General features: G+C 36.2%; 1 protein-coding gene and 1 pseudogene across 1 annotated transcript in view; both read left to right on the top strand.

The window, feature by feature from the left end:
- LOC149241209 (17.8 kDa class I heat shock protein-like) overlaps positions 1-17,999 on the top strand; it is a 92,516-nt gene extending 74,517 nt beyond the window's left edge. The window contains exon 2 of the transcript XR_016246567.1: positions 17,824-17,999. The gene's annotated coding sequence lies outside the window, so the exon portion shown is untranslated. The remainder of the gene's footprint in view (positions 1-17,823) is intronic.
- On the top strand, positions 17,097-17,813 carry LOC149241210 (17.8 kDa class I heat shock protein pseudogene; annotated as a pseudogene).
- Positions 18,000-27,516: the final 9,517 nt, after the last annotated feature.

Raw genomic sequence — 27,516 nt, 5'->3', positions numbered from 1 at the left:
CCCAAACTGATGGCCAAACAGAGGTTTTCAATAGGGTGATCATACACATTATGCGCATGTACAACTCAAAGCATCCATGCACATGGGATGAGTGCCTCCCCTATGTTCAGCACAGCTATAACCGGGCTCTCCATAGCTCGACTGGCCACAACCCTTTTTAGGTGGGCTTGGGATTCCAGCCACTATGTCCCATTAATGTGGCCATGCCATTTGCAGCTACTCAGGAATATTCGGCTCATGTCCAGTCTGAAACAGATAAGGCAAACAGCTTCATTGAGCACATCCAACATATCCACCAACAGGTCCATGACATTCTGGAGAAATCAAATGCCAAGTACATGCAGCGACATGATCAACATCGGGTGCCACACAAGTTTCAGGTGGGCGACAAAGTCTGGTTGCATTTGCAAAAGGAACGCCTTACCAAAGCCTATCGGAAACTCAGACCACTCCGATATGGTCCTTACACCATTACCAAGGCTATGGGAAACAATGCATTTGAGCTCAACATTTTCCCATTCCTTGGCCTGCACCGAGTGTTCAATGTGGACTGCCTTTGGCCATAGTTTCCACCATTACTGGACACATCTGACATTGCAGAACATCTCACACCAACAGAGTTAAATCCAGATTGCATGGAACAAGATGCAATCAATCGAATCATGGACACACAAATCAAGCACACTCGTCAACAGAAGATCCAATTGTATCGAGTTGTCAAAGCAGGCCAACTCCTTCACCAGGGCAAGTGGCTCACCAGAAGTTTCCTCATCTCATGGAAGAACTCAATGCAATGGGGACCATTGCTTCCTAAGCGGGGAGGAATGATCTAGGTGGATATTGGTGGTCACCCGCCAATTCCACTTGGACCCCCAACATTGTTTTTTTTTGTTTTTCAGTTTCCTTAATTGTAGCATAGTTTATTATTTTTTAGCAGTTTTTCAGGTCTTGAACTTCCAGAGCCGTTTTGAGTCCCTAAACCCATGGGCCGATGTTGCTCATCCCAAAGTTGTAGTCCTCGGATAGATATTTCTAACAAGGTATTGTGCGTGTCAAACGGAGATCGGATGCCAAAGTTATGACCTCAGGAATTTAATGTACCAATTTACCCAAAATAAGGCCCATAATTTGGCACTTCATCTCCTAGGGTTAGGTTTCTGGACGTTTAGGGTTTTCCATTGTTTCTCAATAATAAATAGGCCTTCGAGCCTCATTGTAAGATAGTTCAAAGGCATGTAGCCACCACATCCCTCCTCATAGATAAGCTACCATCGCACGAGCTAGCTTATTTCCATTTCTGTTTGTAAGCATATTTCAGTATTTTACATTAATGAAATGAAGTATTATTTCTGCTGCATCTCTGTATTTATGGTTATTTCTGTAATTTGTTGTGTTCCTGTTTAATTTCGGATCCCAATGCAACCATTGCCACCACGAAGATCCAGAAGGAGGAACCAAATATCCAGAGGAGGAGGAGTGCCTCTTCCACTCCTAGATGTAGGTAAAGGGCTCCCCACTACAGTTCATTATCGACAGCGGGAGCTAAAAGAACCACATTTCGCAGAGGTCGTGAAGCCACTGGGCTTACCAACCACAGCACATCCACAACCGTACACCATCAGGTGGCTTCATCAAGGATGGCTTCTTCGCGTGAGCCAGCAGTGTCACCTTCCATACAACATCAAGCCCTTCACGGATGAGGTATTGTGTGACATTGCTCCCCTTGATTTTCGTGATGTATTATTAGGCCAACCATACTTGTGGAAGAAAAATGATGTGTATGATTCAAGGCCTCATGTTGTTATTGTTACTTTGGGAAATAATTGTACAGGATACCGGAGGTAGCACCACCTACCGCTATCTCCTTGGTTACTGCAAAACAATGCAGTAAGATCATTTCCAAAATCGGGAAATTTGTTTTCCTGATGATACGCCCTCGAGGAAAGAAGAATATGGTGACCATGACTTCCAGACATGGCCCCTCCACACGACAACTACATATGGAAAAATTCGTGGAGTATGAGGACATCTTCACCTCCCCTGTAGGGGTTCCTCTGCACTGTCAGGTCAAGCACTCCATCGATATGACCCCAGGTGCACCGCTGCCCAACGGACCAATCTATCAGCTCTTCATTCTAGAGAATGATGAAATCAAGAGGCAGATTCAGGAGCTAATGCAGAAAGGTCACATCCGACCGATTTCATCGCACTCTAAGCAATGTATTCTACCTATTTATCTTGATTTCATTTAGTTAGAAGAATGAATAAGATTGTGGCACAAATAACACATGAGAAAAACTAATAAAAGAAGAAGAAACTATGCAAAAACACTTTACCACAAGTATCCCACAAAAATAGCTGCAAATCCTGGTTTATTTCCTTGCCAAACTGTTGTAAAGATCTACAATGTAGCTCAGAGCATTCAAGAGAATCCAACCTTTAAAAATAAGGAATAAAATACATAATATAGGCATCAAACAACTCATCCTGACCTTCAGGGGTCGAATCCATGAAAAGAGGGGCAGTTTCAACCATTTCCCAACTAAGAGCAAGAATATAGGCAATGGAACAGCTTGCCTCTAGAAGTATGGAAACTGATTCATTTACCCCCAAACCACCTCAAAATGATGAATCTACCCTCTAAGGTCATTTTACAATTACATGTACATAGCATAGCATCATTTACAATCATAAATTCATCCAAGATGAGAGAAAAAGTCAATTTGTAGAAAAACTAGGCGAAATTTGGATTTTTGAGCAAACTAGCTCTATGCGTAGCGCCACTGGCTAGGTGCGTAATGCCACTGGCTAGGTGCATAACGCCACTTCACAACTACTTTTGGAGGCCTTCCCCTTAGCCAAATTGAGCCCACGATATCTCATTGGAAAGATCTTCCTATCTAGTTTCTGGAACATCTTGAATTTGTGCATTTGGAGGTCATTTGCCCCCTCAAAAGTGAAATCTCCCAAGGCTACTTCTGTGTGTCCAAAAAGAGGTAGAGAGGTCACTTTTTGATAGTTTCTTGACCTTTTGGTGACCAAGTTTTGCTCCAAAATTGCTGATATTTTTTTGGGTTTGATGCATGCTGAATCGAAATGTACAAACCATTTCTCCAAAAAGTCTTCTAGTGAAAAGCGTAGCGCCGGCCTCTGGTGCGTAGCGCCAACTTCAAACTCACTTTTGACAGCCTTACCGATGTCAAAATTGGGCATGTGATAGCTCGTTGGAAATCTTGTCGAGTCCAATTTGCAGAACATCTTGAATTTTTCAATTTGGAGTTCATGTACCCTGTCAAAAGTCAAATCTCCTAAGACTAGTCAAAATGTGCAGAATGAGGCTGTCCAAATGTAGAGTGTTGTTGCAGTCAACTTGTGAAGGTGTTCCAGAACTCAAAATTGAGCTCATGATAGCTCATTGGAAAGCTATTTGTGTCTACTTATCAATTGACTCATCAAGCAAGTCATTTTGTCATTTCATACAAGAGAAAAATTGATTTTACCAAGGTCACTCCAGAGGTGCAACAACTCTCTTGTAGCGACTATATTTTTGACATTTCTTTAAAACCATGACACCTGTGTAAAAATTGACGTAGTTTTTTCTTCCTTGGCTTATTACGGACAAAAACCTCTCTCACTTTTTCCAAATTCATTTTGTCTTGCTCAGAAACAAAAACACTAAGAGAGGGAAATGAGCCTTATCTGAGCACAACTGAAGCACAAACAAGGTGTAAAATGACCCATTGGAACATGAAATAATGATGAAAACTCTGTTAATGGTGGTACACTCTTTCGAATGGTGACATGGACCAATACTTGGAAAACTTTGAAAGGAGTGAAAAAAAATCCTAGACCTAATACCTAGTGACCAAATTTTACTTGAAGACTCACTAAAATGACAAAATTTGACTTTGACACCCTAATACCACTTTGTAAGAGCATGTTTGATCACTAGTGGAAGGCTTCAAAGACTGACACTAACACATTTGTCTAGGCCCTTTGTTATAAATTTGCAAGAACTGATCTATTCTTCAAATGAATTTCATTCTATCACATTTTCAATTAGCTTGATTGTAAAGTTGATGATTTGTCACTCCCCCTCTGTGCTTTAAGTGTTCATGAGTTTCATGATGGGGTGTAATTTTACTCAATGGAGTTCCAATTCTAATTTTTCTTTTAGGATTGTTGAAAGAGGTCAGATGAAGAACTGAATAACTATTTTTATTTAAATTTGAAGCACATGTGTAGATTTTTGTGGATAATATGACACTACAATTTCATTTTGAAGAAATTTAAGAAAGTGTGAAAGAATCGTGGAGAAGTAGTACTTATGGGAGAGGAAAAGTCTTCCCTAGTCCATTTTTGGACCACAATATGTATATTCATTCCTAACTATTATAAATATTTTTTTTCCATATATATATATGATGATGATGATGATGATGATTAACATCCACTAAGACCAATATGGTCTATTGGACCTTAAGAAAGCAAGAGATTAATTGAGATTATTTAACATGTTATTTCTATGATCGAAAAGAAGGGAGAGGAGTGTTCCTAGGTCATTGTAGTTTTGTTGACTTAGCAAGTCAATAAGGTTGGTAGTCCACAAAATATTTTGAAAATTAGGACGAATGTGAGTAAGAGTTGGGTAATCTACGAGAAAGTTATTTTCATCTTCAACCCTCTCAGTGTCGCAAATGTGACAAACTCTTTTGTCTCAATGTGTTTTGGGAATAGACCGGTGCCTTGTTTCACTATGAAGCTCATGAGAATTAGTTCATATATGGGAAATGTTAATTTTCTTCTTAGCACTAGTCAAGATAGAGAGATAATTCTAGTTTTTAAGACTGTTTTTGATCAACTCCTTATATATATATGTTACCAAGGAATGAAATCTTCCTCTCTCCAAGCCCGAGAACTAAAGTGATGATGTCGGTACCAAGCTATCACATAGGTATACTCACTTATGAGTTTACAATAATATTCATCAAGGAATTATAACTCAACATGTCATAAGAAGGGATTTCAACTTGGGTGGGCCAGATAACAACCATTATGCTCAACCACCCAAGAGAACCAAAATTGAGGAAAATTTTGGGCATTAGGTACTTTCCAAGAAAGAAAGTCAACTTCCCTCTCATTTTGAAGGCAAGAGAGAGGTTTCTGGTATTAGGTCAACCCTCAGTATAGACTCATTTAAGAGTGCAACAAAGTTACTTTATTCCGGAGCAACAACATGTCAACTTACCTGACTTGAACCTAGGTGGGGAGGATAACAAGTATCCTGCCCAACCACCCAAGCTAAACTCAATTGACATATATATATATATATATATATATATATATATATATATATATATATATATATATATATATATATATATATATATATATATATATATATATATAGATATAGATATATATATATATATATGAAAAATAAAAATAAAAATAAAAACCTTTTTCCCTCAACATGAAGAAAAACTAGGCGAAATTTGGATTTTTGAGCAAACTAGCTCTATGCGTAGCGCCACTAGCCAGGTGCATAACGCCACTTCACAGCTACTTTTGGAGGCCTTCCCCTTAGCAAAATTGAGACAAATATAGCTCATTAGAAAGGTATTCCTGTCTAGTTTCTGGAACATCTTGAATTTTTTCATTTGGAGGTCATTTGCCCCCTCAAAAGTGAAATCTTCCAAGGCTGCTTCTGTGTGTCCAAAAAGAAGTAGAGAGGTCACCTTTTGATGGTTTTTTGACCTTTCTGTGACCAAGTTTTGCTCCAACATTGCTGAGATTTTCTGGGTTTGATGCTCTCATCATGCTGAATCCAAATTTACAAGCCATTTCTCCAAAAATTCTTCCATTGAAAAGCGTAGCACCGACATCTAGTGTGTAGTTCCAACTTCAAACTCACTTTTAACAGCCTTCCCAATGTCAAAATTGGGTGTGTGATAGCTCATTGGAAAGCCTGTCGAGTATACTTTCTAGAACATCTTGATGTTTTCAATTTGGAGTTCATGTACCTTGTCAAAAGTCAAATCTCCCAAGACTGGTCAAAATGTGTAGAATGAGGCTACCCAAATGCAGAGTGTTGTTGCAGTCAACTTTTGAAGGTTTTCCTGAAATCCAAATTGAGCTCATGATAGCTCATTGGAAAGCTATTTGTGCCTACTTATCAGTTTATGCATCAATCAAGTCATTTGGTCATTCCATCCAGGAGAAAAATTGATTTTACCAAGGTCACTCTAGAGGTGCAGCGACTCTCTTGTAGCGACTGTATTTTTGACATTTCTCTAAAACCATGACACCTGTGTAAAAATTGAAGGAGGTTTTTTTCCTTGGCATATTGTGGAAAAAAACCTCTCTCACTGTTTCCAAATTCATTTTTTCTTGCTCAGAAACAAAAACCCTAAGAGAGAGAAATGAGCCTTACCTGAGCACAACTAAAGCACAAACAAGGTGTAAAATGACCCATTGGAACATGAAATAATGATGACAACTCTGTTAATAATGGTACACTCTTTCGAATGATGACATGGACCAATACTTGGAAAAATTTGAAAGGAGTGAAAACAAATCCTAGACCTAATACCTAGTGACCAAATTTTACTTGAAGACTCACTGAAAAGACAAAATTTGACTTTAACACCCTAAGACCACTTTTTAAGAGAATGTTTGATCACTGGTGGAAGGCTTCAAAGACTGACACTAACATTGGCTCCACTGGGGATGGTAGCTCCTTGGAGGTTCCAAGAACACCGTAGACCAAGTAGCCTTATCCATTGGGCATGGAGTCAAAAAAACACTCAAATTGACGACTTGACGACACAAACTGACTCTAAAACTGTCTTGAAAATGACTAAAAAATGACTCAAGACTTACTTAACTAAAACAAGTACTTACAAAGCTTTTTAATGGCAGCAGACCATCGAGATTTGAGGGCTTCAAATCATGATGAAAACCACCTTCCTACTGATGAAATATGTACAATCATGTGAAGTGGGCCTTCCAATGTAACCAATCTAGCAAATGGCTACTTATTAAAATTTTGCTCTCACTTTCTCTAAGCAGGTAGAATGATGTACATGTAGGAAACTCACAATAACAACTGAAACCAAGGCTTATGCTAACAAACCAGGCAACATTCATCTTTTCTAATGCTTGCAAAAGAATGCTGAATGGATCTTGAAAATCCTGAAGCACTAGCTTGTCTTGAGATCTAGCAGCAAAAATACAAGTACTCCCTTCATTCTGATCTGAAAGAACAGTTGGTTGTTGATTGATAGGAAGGCATAGAGCAGTATAAGCTTCTACTATCTGAGTGTTGCCTATAAATTCCTCGACCATGAGAAATTCTAACTTGAATTCTGGCATACTGTCTCTCTCAGGCTCATACTCCTCATTTTCATAGTCCAAGCCTTTCTTAAACAGAAAACAATCTTCAAGATTATCAAACATGACAGCCTTATCATTTTCATGAAGGAAAAAAATATTTGTTCGTTGATCTATAAATCTAATTTCAAGACTGTCCTCATTTTCAAAAGTGGAAGAAGCTTCACCTACACCTTCTTGACGATGTGAACACTGCAAACCTGCATTAGCTTGGGCTGTAACTTGACCTTTTAGGAGTTGATCTATCTCATCTTCAAATAGAGGAAAAAGTACCTTTTGTTTTCTACAGTAATTGTCTTCTTTAATTTCAAGCAAAGGAGTATATAAATTTTCCTCAGACTGCTAATTCATTTCATATGATTCCTATTGACTATCAAGATGCAAAATTCCTTCATCTTCAAGCAAAGATGAAGCTATTGTATGCTGATTATGATCTTGCGTAATGAAGTGACTGGATTTTTGAGACTGTTTTTGAAGGAAAGAATCAAAGAAGGCTTCAATGATTTCTTCATCATCACGATTTGAATCTTCTTCATCATCACAATCTGAATCTAGATCTGGAATAGCCAACTTGACTTTATCACAATCTGAAATTGGAACTTGATTTTCCTGCATACTGTCTTCTGCTATGATCAGATCTGAAATAAGACCTTGTCTTCCATCATTTTCAGTTGTACTAAGATCTTGAACCTACTGCAAATTTTCTTGAGCATCTTGACAAGTATCCTCTAAGCTCTCTTTACGCTATTGAAATGGATTTTCATATAGGGCTTCCATGATCTCATCGTCCATGAAGTCATCATCTTCATAAATTCTCTCAAGATTTTCAATAAAACTATAAACATGTTTGCAACAGTTCTGAACTAATATTAAGGATGGATAAGATTCTTTATACCTTTCAAAGAACATGGTATGAAAATCTTTTAAACAGTAAATACAAGCAGGTGACAAACTTTCATACCAAGATCGGGCTTCACCTTCCAGAGTGGCCATGAATATCTTCATCAAGCAGTCTTCAGGAAAATCAACCTTCAACTTGCGAATATGCATGTGAAATCTAACCAGATGTAAAGCAGCATCATTCCTACCATCATCTTTAAACATAGGCAAATTCCTTTGCCAATCTACCTTAGGAATTTTATTTGGGAAACCTGGAATGTGATCTCGGCTCATGGGAGCATACCTTCAAGCCAGCAAATCCATTTTGATAACAATGAATTCACCAAGAAATTCTTTAGGCTACTAGTTCTTGAAGAGTAGAGTTGCCATAAAAATTCTGAAGCTTGGGATTTTTTGACACTAGAGTCGCCAGGTGAATGATTTTAGCCTTCCGGTGTCTGATCATTGTCCACCATCAACAATCAGATCTAAACTTGATACATTTTACTGAGGAACATAAAACTGCGATCCCCAGTATGGTCACCACTATGTTAGAGCCTAGATTGACCTCAAGCTGAAGGGAGGTAATCCTAGGATAACTACAAACCAACCTTAACCTAGTAGCTAGCCCTACTAGGTCGAGAGAGGACTTTCTCCTTGTCAATCTCAGTTGAGATGACTGAATCAAATATAGATTTTAGGCTAGGTATAGTAGCTCTAGGGTGTTTTGGTTGATTTTGATGGTTTTGTTGCTGGATCAAATGGAGCAGGCAACTTTAGGTCCGAGAAATCAAGTCAGGAATGCAAGGTGTTTTGTGGGGCGAGGTAAGTAGGTGTTTAAGCACCTGAAATTGAGTGAGATGGTAGGTCTAAGACTGGTGAGGAGCTGAGGAGGGCATGCAAATATCATGAGTCCTTTTCAAATAGTAGAAAACATCAAAAACTAAACGGATTCCCAAGGTAGAGCAATGTAACCAATGTATTCTACCTATCTATCTTGATTTCATTTAGTTAGAAGAATGAATAAGATTGTGGCACAGATAACACATGAGAAAAACTAATAACAGAAAAAGAAACTATGCAAAAACACTTTACCACAAGTATCCCACAAAAATAGCTGCAAATCCTGGTTTATTTCCTTGCCAAACTATTGTAAAGATGTACAATGTAGCTCAGAGCATTCAAGAGACTCCAACCTTTACAAATGAGGAAGAAAATACATAATATAGGCATCAAACAACTCATCCTGACCTTCAGGGGTCGAATCCATTAAAAGAGGGGCGGTTTCAACCATTTCCCAACTAAGAGCAAGAATATAGGCAATGGAACAACTTGCCTCTATAAGTATGGAAACTGATTCATTTACCCACAAACCACCTCAAAATGATGAATATACCCTCTAAGGTCATTTTAAAATTAAATTTACATAGCATAGCATCATTTACAATCATAAAATTCATCCAAGATGAGAGAAAAAGTCAATTTGTAGAAAAACTAGGCGAAATTTGGATTTTTGAGCAAACTAGCTCTATGCGTAGCGCCACTGGCTAGGTGTGTAACGCCACTTCACAACTACTTTTGGAGGCCTTCCCCTTAGCCAAATTAAGCCCACGATATCTCATTGGAAAGGTCTTCCTATATAGTTTATGGAACATCTTGAATTTGTGCATTTGGAGGTCATTTGCCCCCTCAAAAGTGAAATCTCCCAAGGCTGCTTCTGTGCGTCCAAAAAGAGGTAGAGAGGTCACTTTTTGATAGTTTTTTGACCTTTTGGTGACCAAGTTTTGCTCCAAAATTGTTGAGATTTTCTGGGTTTGATGCATGCTGAATTGAAATGTACAAGCCATTTCTCCAAAAAGTCTTCCAGTGAAAAGCGTAGCGCCGGCCTCTGGTGCGTAGCGCCAACTTCAAACTCACTTTTGACAGCCTTACCGATGTCAAAATTGGGCGTGTGATAGCTCGTTGGAAATCCTGTCGATTCTAATTTGCAGAACATATTGAATTTTTCAATTTGGAGTTCATGTACCCTGTCAAAAGTCAAATCTCCCAAGACTATTCAAAATGTGCAGAATGAGGCTGCCCAAATGCAGAGTGTTGTTGCAGTCAACATTTGAAGGTGTTCCTGAACTAAAAATTGAGTTCATGATAACTCATTGGAAATCTATTTGTATCTACTTATTAGTTGACTCATCAAGCAAGTCATTTTGTCATTCCATACAAGAGAAAAATTGATTTTACCAAGGTCACTCCAGAGGTGCAACAACTCTCTTGTAGCGACTATATTTTTGACATTTCTTTAAAACCATGACACCTGTGTAAAAAGTGAAGGAGTTTTTTCTTCCTTGGCCTATTGTGGACAAAAACCTCTCTCACTTTTTCCAAATTCATTTTGTCTTGCTCAGAAACAAAAACCCTAGGAGAGGGAAATGAGCCTTATCTGAGCACAACTGAAGCACAAACAAGGTGTAAAATGACCCATTGGAACATGAAATAATGATGACAACTCTGTTAATGATGATACACTCTTTCGAATGGTGACATGGACCAATACTTGGAAAAATTTGAAAGGAGTGAAAACAAATCCTAGACCTAATACCTAGTGACCAAATTTTACTTGAAGACTCACTGAAATGACAAAATTTGACTTTGACACCCTAAGACCACTTTGTAAGAGCATGTTTGATCACTAGTGGAAGGCTTCAAAGACTAACACTAACACATTTGTCTAGGCCCTTTGTTACAAATTTGCAAGAACTGATCTATTCTTCAAATGAATTTCATTCTATCACATTTTCAATTAGCTTGATTGTAAAGTTGATGATTTGTCACTCCCCCTCTGTGCTTTAAGTGTTCATGAGTTTCATGATGGGGTGTAATATTACTCAATGGAGTTCCAATTCTAATTTTTCTTTTAGGATTGTTGAAAGAGGTCAAATGAAGAACTGAATAACTGTTTTTATTTAAATTTGAAGCACATGTGTAGATTTTTGTGGATTATATGACACTACAATTTCATTTTGAAGAAATTTAAGAAAGTGTGAAAGAATCGTGGAGAAGTAGTACTTATGGGAGAGGAAAAGTCTTCCCTAGTCCATTTTTGGACCACAATATGTATATTCATTCCTAACTATTATAAATATTTTTTTTTCCATATATATATATGATGATGATGATGATGATGATTAACGTCCACTAAGACCAATATGGTCTATTGGACCTTAAGAAAGCAAGAGATTAATTGAGATTATTTAACATGTTATTTCTATGATCGAAAAGAAGGGAGAGGAGTGTTCCTAGGTCATTGTAGTTTTGTTGACTTAGCAAGTCAATAAGGTTGGTAGTCCACAAAATATTTTGAAAATTAGGACGAATGTGAGTAAGAGTTGGGTAATCTAAGAGAAAGTTATTTTCATCTTCAACCCTCTCAGTGTCGTAAATGTGACAAACTCTTTTGTCTCAATGTGTTTTGGGAATAGACCGGTGCCTTGTTTCACTATGAAGCTCATGAGAATTAGTTCATATATGGGAAATGTTAATTTTCTTCTTAGCACTAGTCAAGATAGAGAGATAATTCTAGTTTTTAAGACTGTTTTTTATCAACTCCTTATATATATGTTACCAAGGAATGAAATCTTCCTCTCTCCAAGCCCGAGAACTAAAGTGACGATGTCGATACCAAGCTATCACATATGTATACTCACTTATGAGTTTACAATAATATTCATCAAGGAATTATAACTCAACATGTCATAAGAAGGGATTTCAACTTGGGTGGGCCAGATAACAACCATTATGCTCAACCACCCAAGAGAACCAAAATTGAGGAAAATTTTGGGCATTAGGTACTTTCCAAGAAAGAAAGTCAAGTTCCCTCTCAGTCTGAAGGCAAGAGAGAGGTTTTTGGTATTAGGTCAACCCTCAGTATAGACTCATTTAAGAGTGCAACAAAGTTGCTTTATTCCGAAGCAACAACATGTCAACTTACCTGACTTGAACCTAGGTGGCGAGGATAACAAGTATCCTGCACAACCACCCAAGCTAAACTCAATTGACATATATATATATATATATATATATATATATATATATATATGAAAAATAAAAATAAAAATAAAAACCTTTTTTCCCTCAACATGAAGATAACATGTAACATCCAAAAGAAATATTAGTCAGCTATAAATAAAATATTTAAATAGCCACCTTTAGTAATATAATTGTATATGGACTCTATGACATTTAGAAAAAATATTAATAACAAAACAAAGATAATGTTAAGCCACAAATAAAATATTTTCATGGCCACCTCAAGTGAATTAATTTTATATCAACTTTCAATATATACAAGGAGAATAAGCAACTAAAAGTAAAAGAAAAGCTTACTTTTTCCATAGGTGCTTTTTACTTTGTAGTATGAAGGAGGTTTGTAATGCATTAAATTCTTAATATGGAGTTGAGATGTCCCATATTGAGAACCAACTTAAGTACATCATAAGTCCAAATCTATCATGAGTGGAACTAGATCAAAATTTTATCTCTATCAACCCATGATAAATATAAAGTTAAAATAGATCTTTTATATATTAATTATAGTATATACATACATCGAGAGATATGACATTTAAATATGTTGCATGAAAAAAAACTATATTTTTGTGAATAAAGCGAAATACTTCAATAACATATGTGTGTGTGGGGATAAAGCAATTGAAAGTAAAAAATTTCATATGATTAAAATATTTGAATTATTTGTTGCTTATTATGAGGGACATACTAAAATTTATTTCATGTTTAATGCGGTTTTGGCATGTAGCATATTAAGAATTGATGTAAATCGATCTTAATTTCAAATTTGAAAAGCATGTTAGTGAGTGTGACAGAGATGTGTAATTTCTTTCATACTCAACATGGAATTGGCACATAACATATTAAAAACCAACATAAATATATCATAATTCCAAATATATCTCCTTTTATGTAAGTTAATAATGTATTTCATGGAAAAAACATGCAAATCAAATACATCATTCCATAAACAAACCTAACCATGTCACTGTGTAGGTGGTCTCAATCTGCCTAATGGGAAACCAAATAATTTTTTCCACCTACAATTTGAGTAATTTGTCCAAAATTCTAAGAGTTTTAACAGTTATAACATGATTACAACTACACTAGCATAAAACTAAAAATTGTAAATTAACACATTGAAAATCAAGATTCATAGGTGACCGATGCCAAGTCTTTAGTACTTTATCTTGGAGGAGCTTGAGGATTAGGATCACATTGGAGGTGGAACTTGATATGAGTCAGTTGTGCATCCATTCTTTCTGAACAAACCTTTTGATTTCTTTGAACTTGTTTGACATCCTTGAGACTGGAAAATATATTAGATCGTTCTTCTTTTTTGTCCTCTAGTACCCTTCGCAACAAGGTCTTCATTTGCCAATGCATTGATAGGGCATGTAAGTATTTTTTCATTCTTCCCTTACTATGTCCAGACTCGAGAATCCAATTGGAAACATCTTTAAGGATTTAAGAGTCCAAGAAAGCTTATCTTTCTATAGTTTCTATGGATTCCAATTAGTGAACCTCATTTCGAGTTTCAAGGGGGTACATTGAGTGGTAGATTGCAACAGCCTCTCAGGCTTGTTGTTGGGACCAGTTATGTCCCTGGGGTCCATAACCACCCCCTCCATGGCTACTCTGCATTCTTTGTCCCTGCATGTCTAACTAAGATAGATTGGACTTGCAGTCTGCACAGGGATAGTTCATGACAGAGACCTGAAAGTGACTATGTTGCAAAGTCTTGACCAGATGCAAGTTAAGGAGATAGAAAATAGGAGGGTTAGAGTTAACCATAGGGATAGGAAGAACAAACCACATGAAGAAGGGTGACAACGAATGGAGCGAAATGAGGGCTTCATAACAATAGGCTTGCCAAAGTAGAGGGATGCCAGACCACATGTGAAATTTAAAGAACTTTAATACAACCCAAACCAAACATAAACACCTCTAAGCCCGCTCTAGAATTCAGACAGAAATCCAAGATAGAATTTGACAAAGAATTGTATATTTAAATAAAGATTTACCCAGAAGAACATGACAAACGTTGAACGCAGGGACTCGAGGAAGGAACAAGGGATGCCTAAGGAGCTTCATCTTACAACTATGATTACACCTCCTCTCTTTGTTATTGTCTAGTAACTAGGAGGCCTCCTCTCCAGCACAATGCATACCCCCAACAGATGGAATACATAGCCAAGATGAAAAATTTTCCTTCCAAATACATGGATACCTAGAATTAGCTATAAAATGATATCGACGGTCCTCTCATCACTTCAACTTTCCCAAAGCCAACACCAGGCCAATCCTCTTGCAGCGAAAGACTTGGCTTATTCATTTCTCCCTAGCACGATAGATGGACAAACAAGCTTGAAATTACCTTCTCACCATAACCCATATAGCCTATCTTCATTATTGATCACATACTTGTGTGTACATAAACACAACCACACCATCCCAATATTTAAGATCATCTCCACTGTGGAATAGTGAACTCCTCCACCAATTCTATTACTCTAGCAAAAAAAACACCCCACCTCAAACATAATCCAAATATAACATGTGCTAATACAACCTATATAAAAAAAACTATTATTTTTATTTGATTTGACTTTTACATTTACAAATTTATTATAATATTAAAAAAATTTAAAATAACATAGTTATACCATGTTATATAAAATTCTCTTAAAATAAATCTCTATCTAATGTGTATCTGCGGAATAAATCTCCACAAATAAAACGTAAAACAATAGTAACGCTGGCATGTATAATTTTCAAAGAATACAAAATCCAGCACGGGTTGATCGCATTACTTAATATAAAGTGGATTTAAACGTTAATAAAGCAGGGATTATATTTAATGATATAATCACAATTTATTAATTATATATATCTATATATATTTTGAATTTTGATAATAAATTTTGGAAGATATTGTAATTTCTTTACTCCTAAATCAATATAAATCTATTTTAATTTTATATTTATCAAGTATTTAGAGGGATCAAATCTCTTGAGGTGCAAATTTATTTTTAGTGTAAAACAAGTTGAGAAAAGGTTTGTAGCTTGAAAGATTTGAGACCTCTTAGGGTTAAGATGGATCTATGTTGGCTTTTATATACACACATAAAATATCTAGGCAGGATCTATCTTTCTTCTCTCTCTCTCTTCCCTCTTGTTTTACTCTCTCTCTCCTCATCCCTCTCAAGTCCTCTTTCTTCCTTCTTCTCTCTCCATTTCTCTCCCAACTCCCTTATTCTCTCCCCTCCATCTCTCTCTCTCTCTACCCTCCAACTTTGTCACTATCTCCCTCCCTCTCTCCTTCTCTCTCTGCCGCCCTCCTCCCCCCATATCTTTGTCTCTCTCTCTCTCTCTCATCCCTTTCTCTCTCTCCTCTCCTTCTCTCTCTCTCCTCTCATTCTTTCTCCCTCTCTCTCCCTTGTCACTCCTACCTCTATCTCTCTATGTCTTTGTTCTCTCCTCCCAATGTCCCCTTCCAACTCTATCTCTCTCTCCCTTCCTTCCTCTCTCTCCCTCTCTCTCTCCTTCACCCTCACACACCCCCCATCCATATGATGGAGAATTTTCACTTTATGTAATCAATGCCATATGTAATTTTTTATTGTGAAACGAGTAATGATTTTTCGACTTGTGGTATTGATAAGCCATGCTATTGGCCCATGGTATTGTAACAAGACCTATTTACAAGTTAATAATATCCATGGTTAAGAAACTTGTTATATTGTAAGTTTATCGTTGCATTAAGTTTTAATGTGTCTATTAATTAAATTTAAATATCGTTTTGGAATCATTACTAGTTCTTATTAGTCCCTGCGAAGATCAATATGTCTGTTGATTCCTATTAGTTTAACATTGACCAATGCAAATTGTTTACAAATTATAATGTTTAACTTTGAAAAATAAATATTTATTTTTCAATATTATTAAAAAAAGATTACCAACATTTGATTGGACCATAGCTTGAAGGTGTTTGCACAATATAATGCTCATGTAGATGCCACGATTTATGCATATAGTTGCAATACTCATGTATGAATTTTAGATATTTGTGTAGTGATGTTTTATTTTTAAGCGAGAAAACATCCAGAAATAAAATACTTGAAAATAATTTATGCTCAATTAAATAACATATCTACTATTAATTACTTCCCAACATGATTTAAGCAAATCTTTACATAAAAAATGGATAAAAATAAGATGTAAAATATATTCTTACATGAGTTACTTCTCACCATTAATTATGTTTTCTTCAGCGCTTATGTAAGAATAAAATTATATTTATAAATTGAAATTACACTAAAACATTTCCACCATACTCGGTTCTATATTATTTTTAATCTTTTATTATTTTTAAATGAATTAACCCTGAGTAGATTAAATATTTACACCTACTCCTATGCACAATTTGTTTTCTTCAATAAATTTGACTTAAAAAACCCATTTTTATTTATTGTTTTTTTTTTAATACTCAATGAGAAAGAATTAGGCGTCAGATCCCGCGTCCCTATGTGGCAGGGCTACACCTCTGCATATCTAACATCAATTCGGACATCCACATCGTTTCTTCTAGATTATGTAGCATATACCATATGACCGCCATATGACCGTAGGCCATACCTGCTGAACAATGTGAGAGGCTAGATGGTTCTGGAGAAACAATTACATTGGATGATTCTGGATGGATAAGGTCGAATAACACTAATACGGCAAAGTGAAAATTCACATGTTGCCGTAAGAATGCGAGCATTTGAGAATCATTTCGAACCTTTGTTACAGAATCGACTAGACAGTTCCTCCTCGTCTTAAAAAATAGAAAGTAACATCTCATCTGATACAATCCAAGATCTATCTTGAAATCGAAACACTGAGAAATCAGAGTGTTGTTTTTCTGTATTCATTCCAGTCGCATATATTGCAGTAATTCATTACTAGTTGAAAATGTCGATAATTCCCAGCTTTTTCGGCAGGAGATCATTCGATACCTTCTCTTTGGAAGTATGGGATCCTTTCCAAGCATTCACAGATCTGGCCAGCGGGGGACCATCGGGCCAATTTGTAAAGGAAACTTCTGCCATAGCCAATACTCAGATCGACTGGAAGGAAACGGCAGAGGCGCACATTTTCAAAGCTGATCTTCCAGGTTTGAAGAAAGAGGAGGTGAAAATAGAGTTGGAAGAGGGGCAAAGAGTTCTGCAGATAAGCGGGGAGCGCAGCAAAGAAGAAGAGCACAAGAACGACAAATGGCACCGCATTGAGCGATCCCGTGGAAAATTCCTTCGGCGTTTCCGGCTGCCGGAGAATGTGAAGGTGGAAGAGATAAAGGCGAGCATGGAAAACGGGGTGCTGACCGTTACAGTGCCGAACCAGCCTGAACCCCAACCTCCGCAACCCAAATCCATCGAGATCTCTGGTTGACCTCTCTCGCTGTATGAAGATGTCATAGTGGACCTGCTGTGGGTGTAGAGGAAGGTTACATAATGTATAGATGTGTGTAGGAAGCCGTTCTCCAAATGATAGAATAAACATATCCATTCCCATCCCGAGTTATTCCATCGATTGCAATGTGCTTGCATGTATATAGTATGTGTTGTATGTTCTGGTTTCTGATGTGCTCTGTAAAAGATTTTCATTTTTGTTTACAAACTGACATGTTCCACTGCTATCAAACAATATGGACCATAAAATGCTCCCATGTTTTCTGTGTAAAAGGTTTCATTTTTTTTTAAACTAGTATGTTCCTCTGCTATCAAACAATATGGACCATAAAACACCCCCAGTTTGGTTGCATTGTTTATCGAGTTTGGATGATTCCCAATTTCGAGTGAATAGCTAATTAGAATAACTTATTCTATTTCTACATAGAATAGAATAAAGGAATTTGGTAACATTTTTATAAATACTCAAATTTTATATTTAAATCATTCTAAAATGTGTTTTTCCAAATATATATGATATAAAATTTATGCACTCTTTAGCTTAGCATAAAAACATATTTCACTCAAGGGTTTTGTTCACTTTTTAGCCTACATAAGCATTCCTATATGTTTTGTTTCTGTCTACGAAAACATATCTATATGTCTGGTTTCTGTTTCCGTTTTCTTTGGTACTTATATTTTGAGTTATAGTTCTTTGACATTTATATCTTGAGTAATAGTTTTATTGATGAATGGAACAGGATATTTCAGTTTCTGTTTTCTTCGAAATTTATATTTATATATAAATTTTGAAGAAAACAGAAACAGAAATTATAGCTACAATAATAACAGAAATTAACAGAAATTATATTATTAGTTAAATCTAATAGTAACATATACCACTGAAATTATAGCTACAAAAATATTAATAACTTTGTGGAGACAGGTTATGTTCTCAATATGTGAGAAGGAAACCACTCGAAAAGGGATAGTTCTGTTTTCTATATGCCCATTGAACCAAAATCTGAAACATGTTTCAATTGAATTATATGTTTGAGATTCTCAATGCTCATGTATCTCCAGCATCTGTAGGACATATATCCAGGTTCTTTTTGAAACGGGACAATCAATGAAAAGTTGTAGACCACTCTCTTCCATTTCTTGACATAAAATGCATCTACCCGGACCCTGGAATCCCCATTTGCAGAGATTGACCCATGTCAAAATTCTAATTCTCTGGACAAACAATACGAATAGCAAAATCTTGTGGTAAATGTCATTTCCATGCTTTTGAAAGCCATCATTTGTCCTCATAACCCCCACAAGATGTGAAAATATGATTGAAAATTTCCTTAACAGAAATATGACCCCCACAAGATGTGAAAATATGATTGAAAATTTCCTTAACAGAAATATGACCCCCACAAGATGTGAAAATATGATTGAAAATTTCCTTAACAGAAATATGACCATTTGTAGGGTTGGCACGCCAGAAAACCGTGTCTGCTTCTTCATTAAATGTGATGCCAACCAAGAATAAGTGGAAGATGTATCTGTCCCAGATTTCTGCCTGACCACCATGGAGATCCAGATTGTCTGCTGTAATCCAAATGGGAAAAGTTCCAGGGGATCCCAACCCTTCATGATATGCAAGAAACATGAGATATATTGGAGTTTAAGTGTTCAGTAACACCTCTGGGGAAGTTTTGATCTCCAGCAATTCCATAAACCCTATCCCTTCCAAGCAGGGTCTTCCTCCCTGGGCCAATGGACCAGCAAAGGTTCTCAATTGACCATTCCCTAGTCAGTAATAGACTTCTCCAAATGTATGATGCTAATTTTGTGCCTTTTACCCTGTTTGCTCCAGTCCATAGGGTCTCTGTATTTAAGGTATTTTCCCATAAAGATGTCCATTCCAAATGCCACATCCAGAGATAACCCACCATAAGCTCATGGACAGTAGAGCCCAATCGAACAATTCAGTCTTTTTGATATCCCATCCTCCAAATTCTATCCTCCTGGATAAAGTTTATCTATGTTAACTAAATGTATCTTCTTACCTTCCGTAACACATAACCATATAAATTTTGTGATGATAGCATCAATGCGGGAGATGATCTCTCTGGGAAATCTGAAGAGATGCATCCAGTATACAGGAATGTTCTGCAGTAAAGATTTTACAAAAACAAGCCTGCCTCCATGGGACAACCACTTGTGAGTCCAATTATTTATTTTCCTGCCGAAGATGTCCATGAGCCATTGTCAGTCTGAATTTAAACATTTATTTGGATTCATGCGAAAACCCAAATAAGTGAGGCAGGAATCCACGGGAGCATGTGAAATCCCGAAGATGTGTGCAATCTCCTCCACCTACGCATCCTCCACGGCAGAGTGAAAGATGTTTGATTTGTGTTTCTTTATAATCAAACCTCGTGCGTTATCGAAAGAGTAGATGATCTGTTGAAGATGCAGTCACTGATCAAAAAAATTCAGAAATATGTCACCGACCCTACAAAAAGCATTACAGCGAGAGATGCAGAGTTTAAGATATTCCTTGTCCTTTGTTGGTTCGGCAAAATATTGTACTGCTCTCCTGGAACCAAACGCCCGGCAAAATACGCAGAGAAGAAATGCACCAATAACCGCTAAAGCGTATGTAGAGTAGATCAGGATGGGGGTACAGGAGACAAACCATTTGATGCCATCTGTAAGAAAAACCCCAACTCCGAGGAATGGAATATCCAATATAAAAACAGGGCAGTCAACCAATAAAATGCTTGAGCCTATTAATACTTCAAAGATGTTATTGGTTCATCGTACTCTAGTTTTTAAATGTTTATTTAGTTTCAACAAGGTTTCTCGTCAAAGAAGGTAAAAGAGGGGGTGGGAAAGCATAAATTTACTTGTTTTTATTTAAACACCACTTCAAAATCACCATATTTTATACAACTTCAGGCTCCTCACATCCTTGCCTCGTCAATTTTTCTGCACATAAAACATTATAACCATTGAAGTTGAGGGTTTTCTTATCCCTTTCTATTAAGATAAAAGTGAAAAATGACCTTAAGATAAAAGTGAAAAATGACTTTGCTATGATGGTTTCTCCTCAAAGAAGGTAAAAAAGAGGGTGGGAAAGTATAGACTTACTTGTTATTATTTAAAGAGGCATATGTTGCGGGTAGCTCTTCTTTCCTTGCTTTGCAGAAGATTTTTGGTATTTTTCTATTATGATTTGTTGTAGTTTTCCATTCATTGTATTTCTTCAAAATTTGTCAATAATTACATAATAATAATTTAGCATCAAATTAAATAGTTTGAAATTAATGCACTGTAATATAGTTTTATTTGTTTTTTAATGTAGTTTTCCTTGTTTAAGAAGAATAGTAATTTAAAGTTGAATTGAGTAGTTTGAATTTGTAAGTCTTTTAAGTTTAACATATATTTGTTTTTCAGAGGTTCTCCTCATTTGTTAGATTATTATTCCCAATTTTTCTAATTTTTGGTTAAGAGTATTTTTAGAAGTTCAATTTTATTTTATGTTCTTTTGATTTTAAAGATGAAAAAACATGGCATATAATATAAGAGTTTGGTATTTAAGATTATGGGTTAGTTCAATTTCACATAGAAACTTACTTATCATTTCAATTTTCTAACTATCACAATAGGTATAAAAATTGATAAGCACATTTTAAGACTATTTTTTTTTAATAATCTTTAGGGTTATGTAAAACACTTTGTTAACAATGAATATTGCTATGGAAAATGACCATTATAGGTACTTATTTCTGCTCTCCTTGAAGGTTGCATTGTGTGTAATATGTCATAAAATATTACATTAACATCTCCATAATTAGCATGCCCCCTTTCAAGGTTAATCATTGACAATTGGTTGCTCATAATAGTTTGTAAATTGAATGAATCAAAATAGCCTTTAAATTAACCTTGCCTATCATGGCTCTATTTTTCCCTTGAAATTATGAAAGAAAGTTCATTCTTTAGTCACTTGTCAATGAATTTTTGAAGAAAGTTTAAATCAAAACTCCTCACGATCAATTCCACCTCTAATAACACCATCTTTAAATTTTTGAAAACAAAAATAATAACCACAGAGAAAAACAAAACCTTGTTTGAACACCACATAGCATATAAAACTACAAAATAGAAATAATTTCAACAAAATAATTACATAACACTAAAAGAGTCCAAGACATCCATACTCGTAATGCTTTTAATACAAAACTTTTATCCAAAAAAAAGCATAGGATTGGTAAAATTGAAATTTATCATGAGCCAAATTCCACTTGGAATATAAAGCAAAATGTCCCAATATGCGCTCTTTGCCTTCCTCGAGTGTCATGCATCTTCAAAAGTCTTTTTAGAGGATGGGTTCATTGTTTTTTCCCAGTTTTATGTATCCTCAATGACTTGTTTACGAGATGGGTTAACTACTTGTAGGGCACCAAATTTTGGGTCCAAACTCTATCTTTCTGGATAGAGAAATAAAATTTAACAACAGATCTTCTGGAGATGATCTTACTCCATTTCTTAGCATAGATCAAATAGGTGGCGGTAGTTGGGGCTACCTTTGGTATCTTGTATAACGTATTACCCAAATAAATAATCATAGAGTGAGGTCTAGATTCATATACATCATGTCACTTCCATAAGTATGGTTGTCCTAATAATACATCATAAACTTCAAGAGGAGAAACATCACACAATACCTCATTTGTGAAGGACTTGATGTTGTAAAGAAGGTGACACTACTGGCTGACTAGGAGATATCGTCCTTGGTGAAGCCACTTGATATTGTACGTTTACGTGTTTAGTATGGTCAATAAATCCAGCCGCTTCATGACTTTTGCTAAAATAAGGTTCTTTTGGCTACCACTGTCGACAATGAATTGTAATGGCGAACCCTTCACCCACATTTGTGAGTGGAAAAGATGCTCCCTCTCCTTTGGATCTTTGAGCTCATTCTTCTGGATCTTGGTGGTTGCAACAGTGGCCCTGGGCTCTGCATCAATAATCTGCTTCCCTTTGTCATTTCTCTTGTTGGGTTGTGACTCAGGGTCGAAACATGCATATGATTTTGAAGCCTTCAACTCGGCCACCAATGACTGCTTGGCCCGACACTCACTTGTGTTGTGAGTGGGGCTCTTATAGAACTCACACCACTTTCTTGTGACCTTCTTTGACTTTGTCGTGGTTTTATTTTCTTACAACTTCGACGGGTTGTCTTGGGTCATCCCGCCTTGGCTTTGTCCTTTGCTATTCGAATTCACAGATCCAAAGTCTCGTTTCTTTTGTTTAAACTTATGCTCGATCTTGATAGCGTAGCGATACATCATGCCAAGTGAGGATATGTCCATGAACTCCATCTTTTCCTGGATTTACCTATGTAGGTAACCACGTTATTTGAGTACCAAATGCCTGTCAGAATCTTTGATACTCAACTTTTTGCGAACGGTATGAAAAATATTGGTAAACTTTAGCACGTCTTGGTCCCTTCCCTACCACAACGTGGTCCACTTTATGTATTTATCCTCATAGCTTCCGGCAAGGCAGTACTTCTCCTTGATGGTTTATCTAAATTGGAGCAGATTAGTAATGTTATGCTAATTCCCCATTCAGAAATAAACGCAAGATGCTTATCATTTTCTTTTCAAGTGCTTAAGAATTCAAAAACTTTTGCAATTAACAGATTCCCATGAGAGTTTCTTATGTAAATGTTATAAACAATTTAACATAAAAACATATGTTGAACAAAAAATATATAAAATTAATATACAACACACAAAAAGAACATAATAAAGGAGTTCACCCCTTCTGGGCTACGTCTCTTTGGCCCATTTTCCAATCGCTTGGGCCTTTCTATTATGCTCAAACTACATCAAAAGAGTATTTACAATGCTCAAATGTCTCTGAAAGCTGTCTCAATGAGTTCAGAATGCCCAAAACTACTAGAATTGACTATTTTTGAATTCAATCTAGATAATAACTGAAGGAGTTATGACTTCTCCCAGTTCTCCCACTATTTGTTCCAAAAAATGCTCCAATACTGGCAAAAAACTACAAATTAGCCCCAAAATTCGCTAATCGGGCAATAATTTTGTCGCACCATGAGCCATATCATGTCGGTCTTATCGCATATCATAATCAATGAGTTCAAGCGGGTGGAAGGTCTTGTTTTAGCGATGGAACACTGCAATGTGATATAGGCAGACTTGACGAAATATTACACTGTTTCATAAAGAACCATTGCGTCTGGGGTCTTATCACTTGTCGCATTCGATAATTGGCTATGGGATTTTTAACACAGTGAAACATTTGTGATGCGATATCACGGACTCGCCAGAACATAAAACTGAAACACAATAACATATCGCGTCTGGAACTTAAACTGTGTCGATACTGGTTCGTCGATCCCTTTCACTGATTGTGATTGCAATTTGATTGCATCGCAACCCAACCTACCGAGGGCTGATTTGAGACACCTTTTCCACCTAGAACTATGATATGAGATTTGTGAGGGCCAATGGTGAGTTGCCACTTTGTGCCTCCTTATTCGCTAAAGACTTGCCACATCATCCCAATCTTGCCATATAGGCAAGTCAAACCAGAACTTTGACTTACTCTAACTTATGCATACGAAATCGGATTTGAGTGTCATTTGCACCGTAGGATTCAGAATGACTAGCTCTTCAATCTAAAACTAAGTTTGACAAAATTGTAACAGTTTGATTTTTGAGCATAATTATAAGCACCTGATCACTCCTCCCCACTGGAAGCCTTTTGGACCCCAAAAGGATCACTTTCAGTTATTTGAACAGATGAGGGTACCGTTCCCTCACCTTCCCCACTTCAATCCATTTGGCCTTTGATGAATGTGTACCTTTGAGACCCACTCGAAGATAATCAGTATTTCCTCTTTTAGTTGTCCTTGTCCTTCTATCAAGTATAGTGTCTTGTTGAAGCATATAAAGGTATTCTGGAAAAAAGTCTTCAATAGATGGAATTTGAACATTCTCTCCTTAATCCTCAATCAAAGGAGGTTCATACAATTTCAAATTTTCAACATTAACAACATAATAGATTTGCATATATGAAGGAAAATCAAGCATGAAAGCATTATTGCCAATTTTTTCTAGAATTTTAAATGGACCATAACCAATTGGTTTAAGCTTTTTACCTTCACCTTCAAGCCTATCCTTGCTAGTGTATAGCCAAAATTAATCACCTAATTGAAATTGATGATCCACACGATGCTTATCATGCCTTGCCTTATACTTTCCTTGACTCTTTTCTAGTTGTTCTTGAACTGTTTGGTGAAATAACTGAATTTTCTCAATGAATTTATTTCCCTTGTATATGTCATTATGTCCATCTACAGCTGCATCTTTCTCAAATATGAAATCCAAAGGCGATTTAGGAAAATACCCAAGACATGCCTCAAAAGGCGAAGTTAGAGTATAAGAGTGTTTTGCTCGGTTGTAGTGATATTGAATATAATGCAACGCTTCATCCCACAACTTATGATGTTTGCTACAATATCCTCTTAATAAATGAATTATTGTCATGTTTACCACTTCAGTTTGAGAGATGACTATCTGTTTACATATGGAAGGTTGTATGTTTCTTCAAACTGGTGTCCATCAAGTTCCATAAACTTGACCAAAAATTCCCAACAAATCAAGAATCACGATCACTTACAATAGAAGTAGGCAATCCAAAATGAACTCATACATTTTGAAAGAAAAGTTGAGTTGTTTGTTCAGTTGTAATTTGCTTTTTACAAGCCATTAATATGCACACCTTGCTAAACCTATCCATAACTACATACAAATAATCATGACCTTTCCTTGACAAAGGAAGACCTCCTACGAAATCCATAGAAACACTTTCCCAGGGTATTGAAGGCACTCGAAGTGGTGTGTACAATCCTAGTTTCCTATTACTAGGCTTACTGGCTGCACACAATGAACAACCTCTTATAAAATGTGACACGCTTTCAAGCATAGGAGGCCAATAAAAATACTTCTGAATATTTGTCATTGTTTAACTTACACTGAAATGTCTAGCAATAAGAGAAGTGTGCACTTCCCTTGTGACATTTACTCTCTCTCCCTGTGGAACACAAAGTTTTTCCAAATGATATAACAGATTATCATGTACATGGTAGTTTAATTCCTCAACTTGGTGGCCTTGAATCAAGTTTAAATATACCTCTTGAAAATCAACATCTTGTGCGTATTTTTCAACATAAATTTCAGGAAAAATAGAATTATTTTTGAGTAAAATGGCTACATTTACAATCGGTCTAGAAATCATATCAGCAACCATGTTATATATACCTTTCTTGTACCTCATTACCAAGTGGAATTGCTGTAAAAATCCCATCCAACGAAAGTACCTTGATTGTTGAAATTTGGTTTGAGATTGCAAATGTTGCAAAGGCTAATGATTGGTGCGAATAATAGTTTCTTTTCCCATCAAATAATGCTTCCATTTCTTCATACTTTGTACCAATGAGTAAAGCTCTTTATCATACGTACAATAGTTTATAACAACACCATTAAAAATCTTAGAATGAAATAAAATGAGATTACCATGCTGTAAAAGAACTGCACCCATGGCATAGTCACTTGCATATGTCCGTATTTCAAAGGGTTGTTTCAAATCTGGCAATGCCAAAACTGGGGTTGAACTAATCTTTTGTTTCAAATCATCAAATGCTTTTTGTTGTTTGTCATCCCACTGGAAGACAACCTTCACGCTGGTCAACACATGTAGGGGAGCTACTATGGAGGAGACATTTGAAATGAACTTCCTCCAATATTGCACTACTCCTAGAAAACTCCTTATTTCTGTAACTAATTTGAGTATTGGACAATTCACAATGATCGAAACTTTGGAGGGATCAATTTTTAGCTTACCTCCTCCAACTATGTAGCCCAAATACACTAAGGAAGTTTTCCCAAATTCACATTTAGACATCTTTAGAAAAACTTTTCTTTTCTCATGATATCCAAAACTTTCCTAACATGCTTGAAATGCTCTTCTCGTGATTTGTTTAATATCAAAATATCATCTAAATAGACAATTACAAATTCATCAAAAAATGATCTTAAAAAATCATTCATAACTCTCATGAATGTAGATGGAGCATTACAAAGATCAAAAGGCATAACCAGCCACTCAAATAATCATTGTTTTGTTTTAAAAGGAGTCTTCCATATGTCCTCATCAACTATTCTAACTTGATGATATCCACTTCTCAAGTTTAATTTAGTAAAATACTTTTCATTTTTCAACTGATCTAGCAAATCATCGATTCTGGGCAATGGGTATCGATTCTTTATTGTGATCTTATTTAAAGCTCGATAATCTACACACATGTGCTAGGTTCCATATTTCTTGGGTACTAATACAATTGGTGAACCACATGGCAAAATAGAAGGAAGAATTACTCCTTTATCTAACAATTCATGGACTTGTTTTTTAATTTCTAAACTTTCTTGAATTGACATTCGATACATACCAATGTTTGAGAGTGGACAACGCTGTTTTAGTTGAATTTCATGCCAAATTCCACTTTTTGGTGGTAGTGCCTTTGGTTCTTGAAACATGTCTCCATATTGATTGACCAAATCAACCAATTCAACTTTTAGCTTTACATCACAGCCTGCAAAGGATTCTTGATTCGTGCCATTCTTTTGCTTGATCATGAGGAGCACGAGACTTTTGA

Source organism: Pinus tabuliformis, chromosome 8 (genome assembly GCF_031772625.1).
Source record: "Pinus tabuliformis cultivar Carrire ecotype Pingquan chromosome 8, CPIR1, whole genome shotgun sequence".
Taxonomy (NCBI): domain Eukaryota; kingdom Viridiplantae; phylum Streptophyta; class Pinopsida; order Pinales; family Pinaceae; genus Pinus; species Pinus tabuliformis.
The sequence above is the reverse complement of the archived record's forward strand: the minus strand, read 5'-3'. Positions and strand labels throughout refer to the sequence as shown.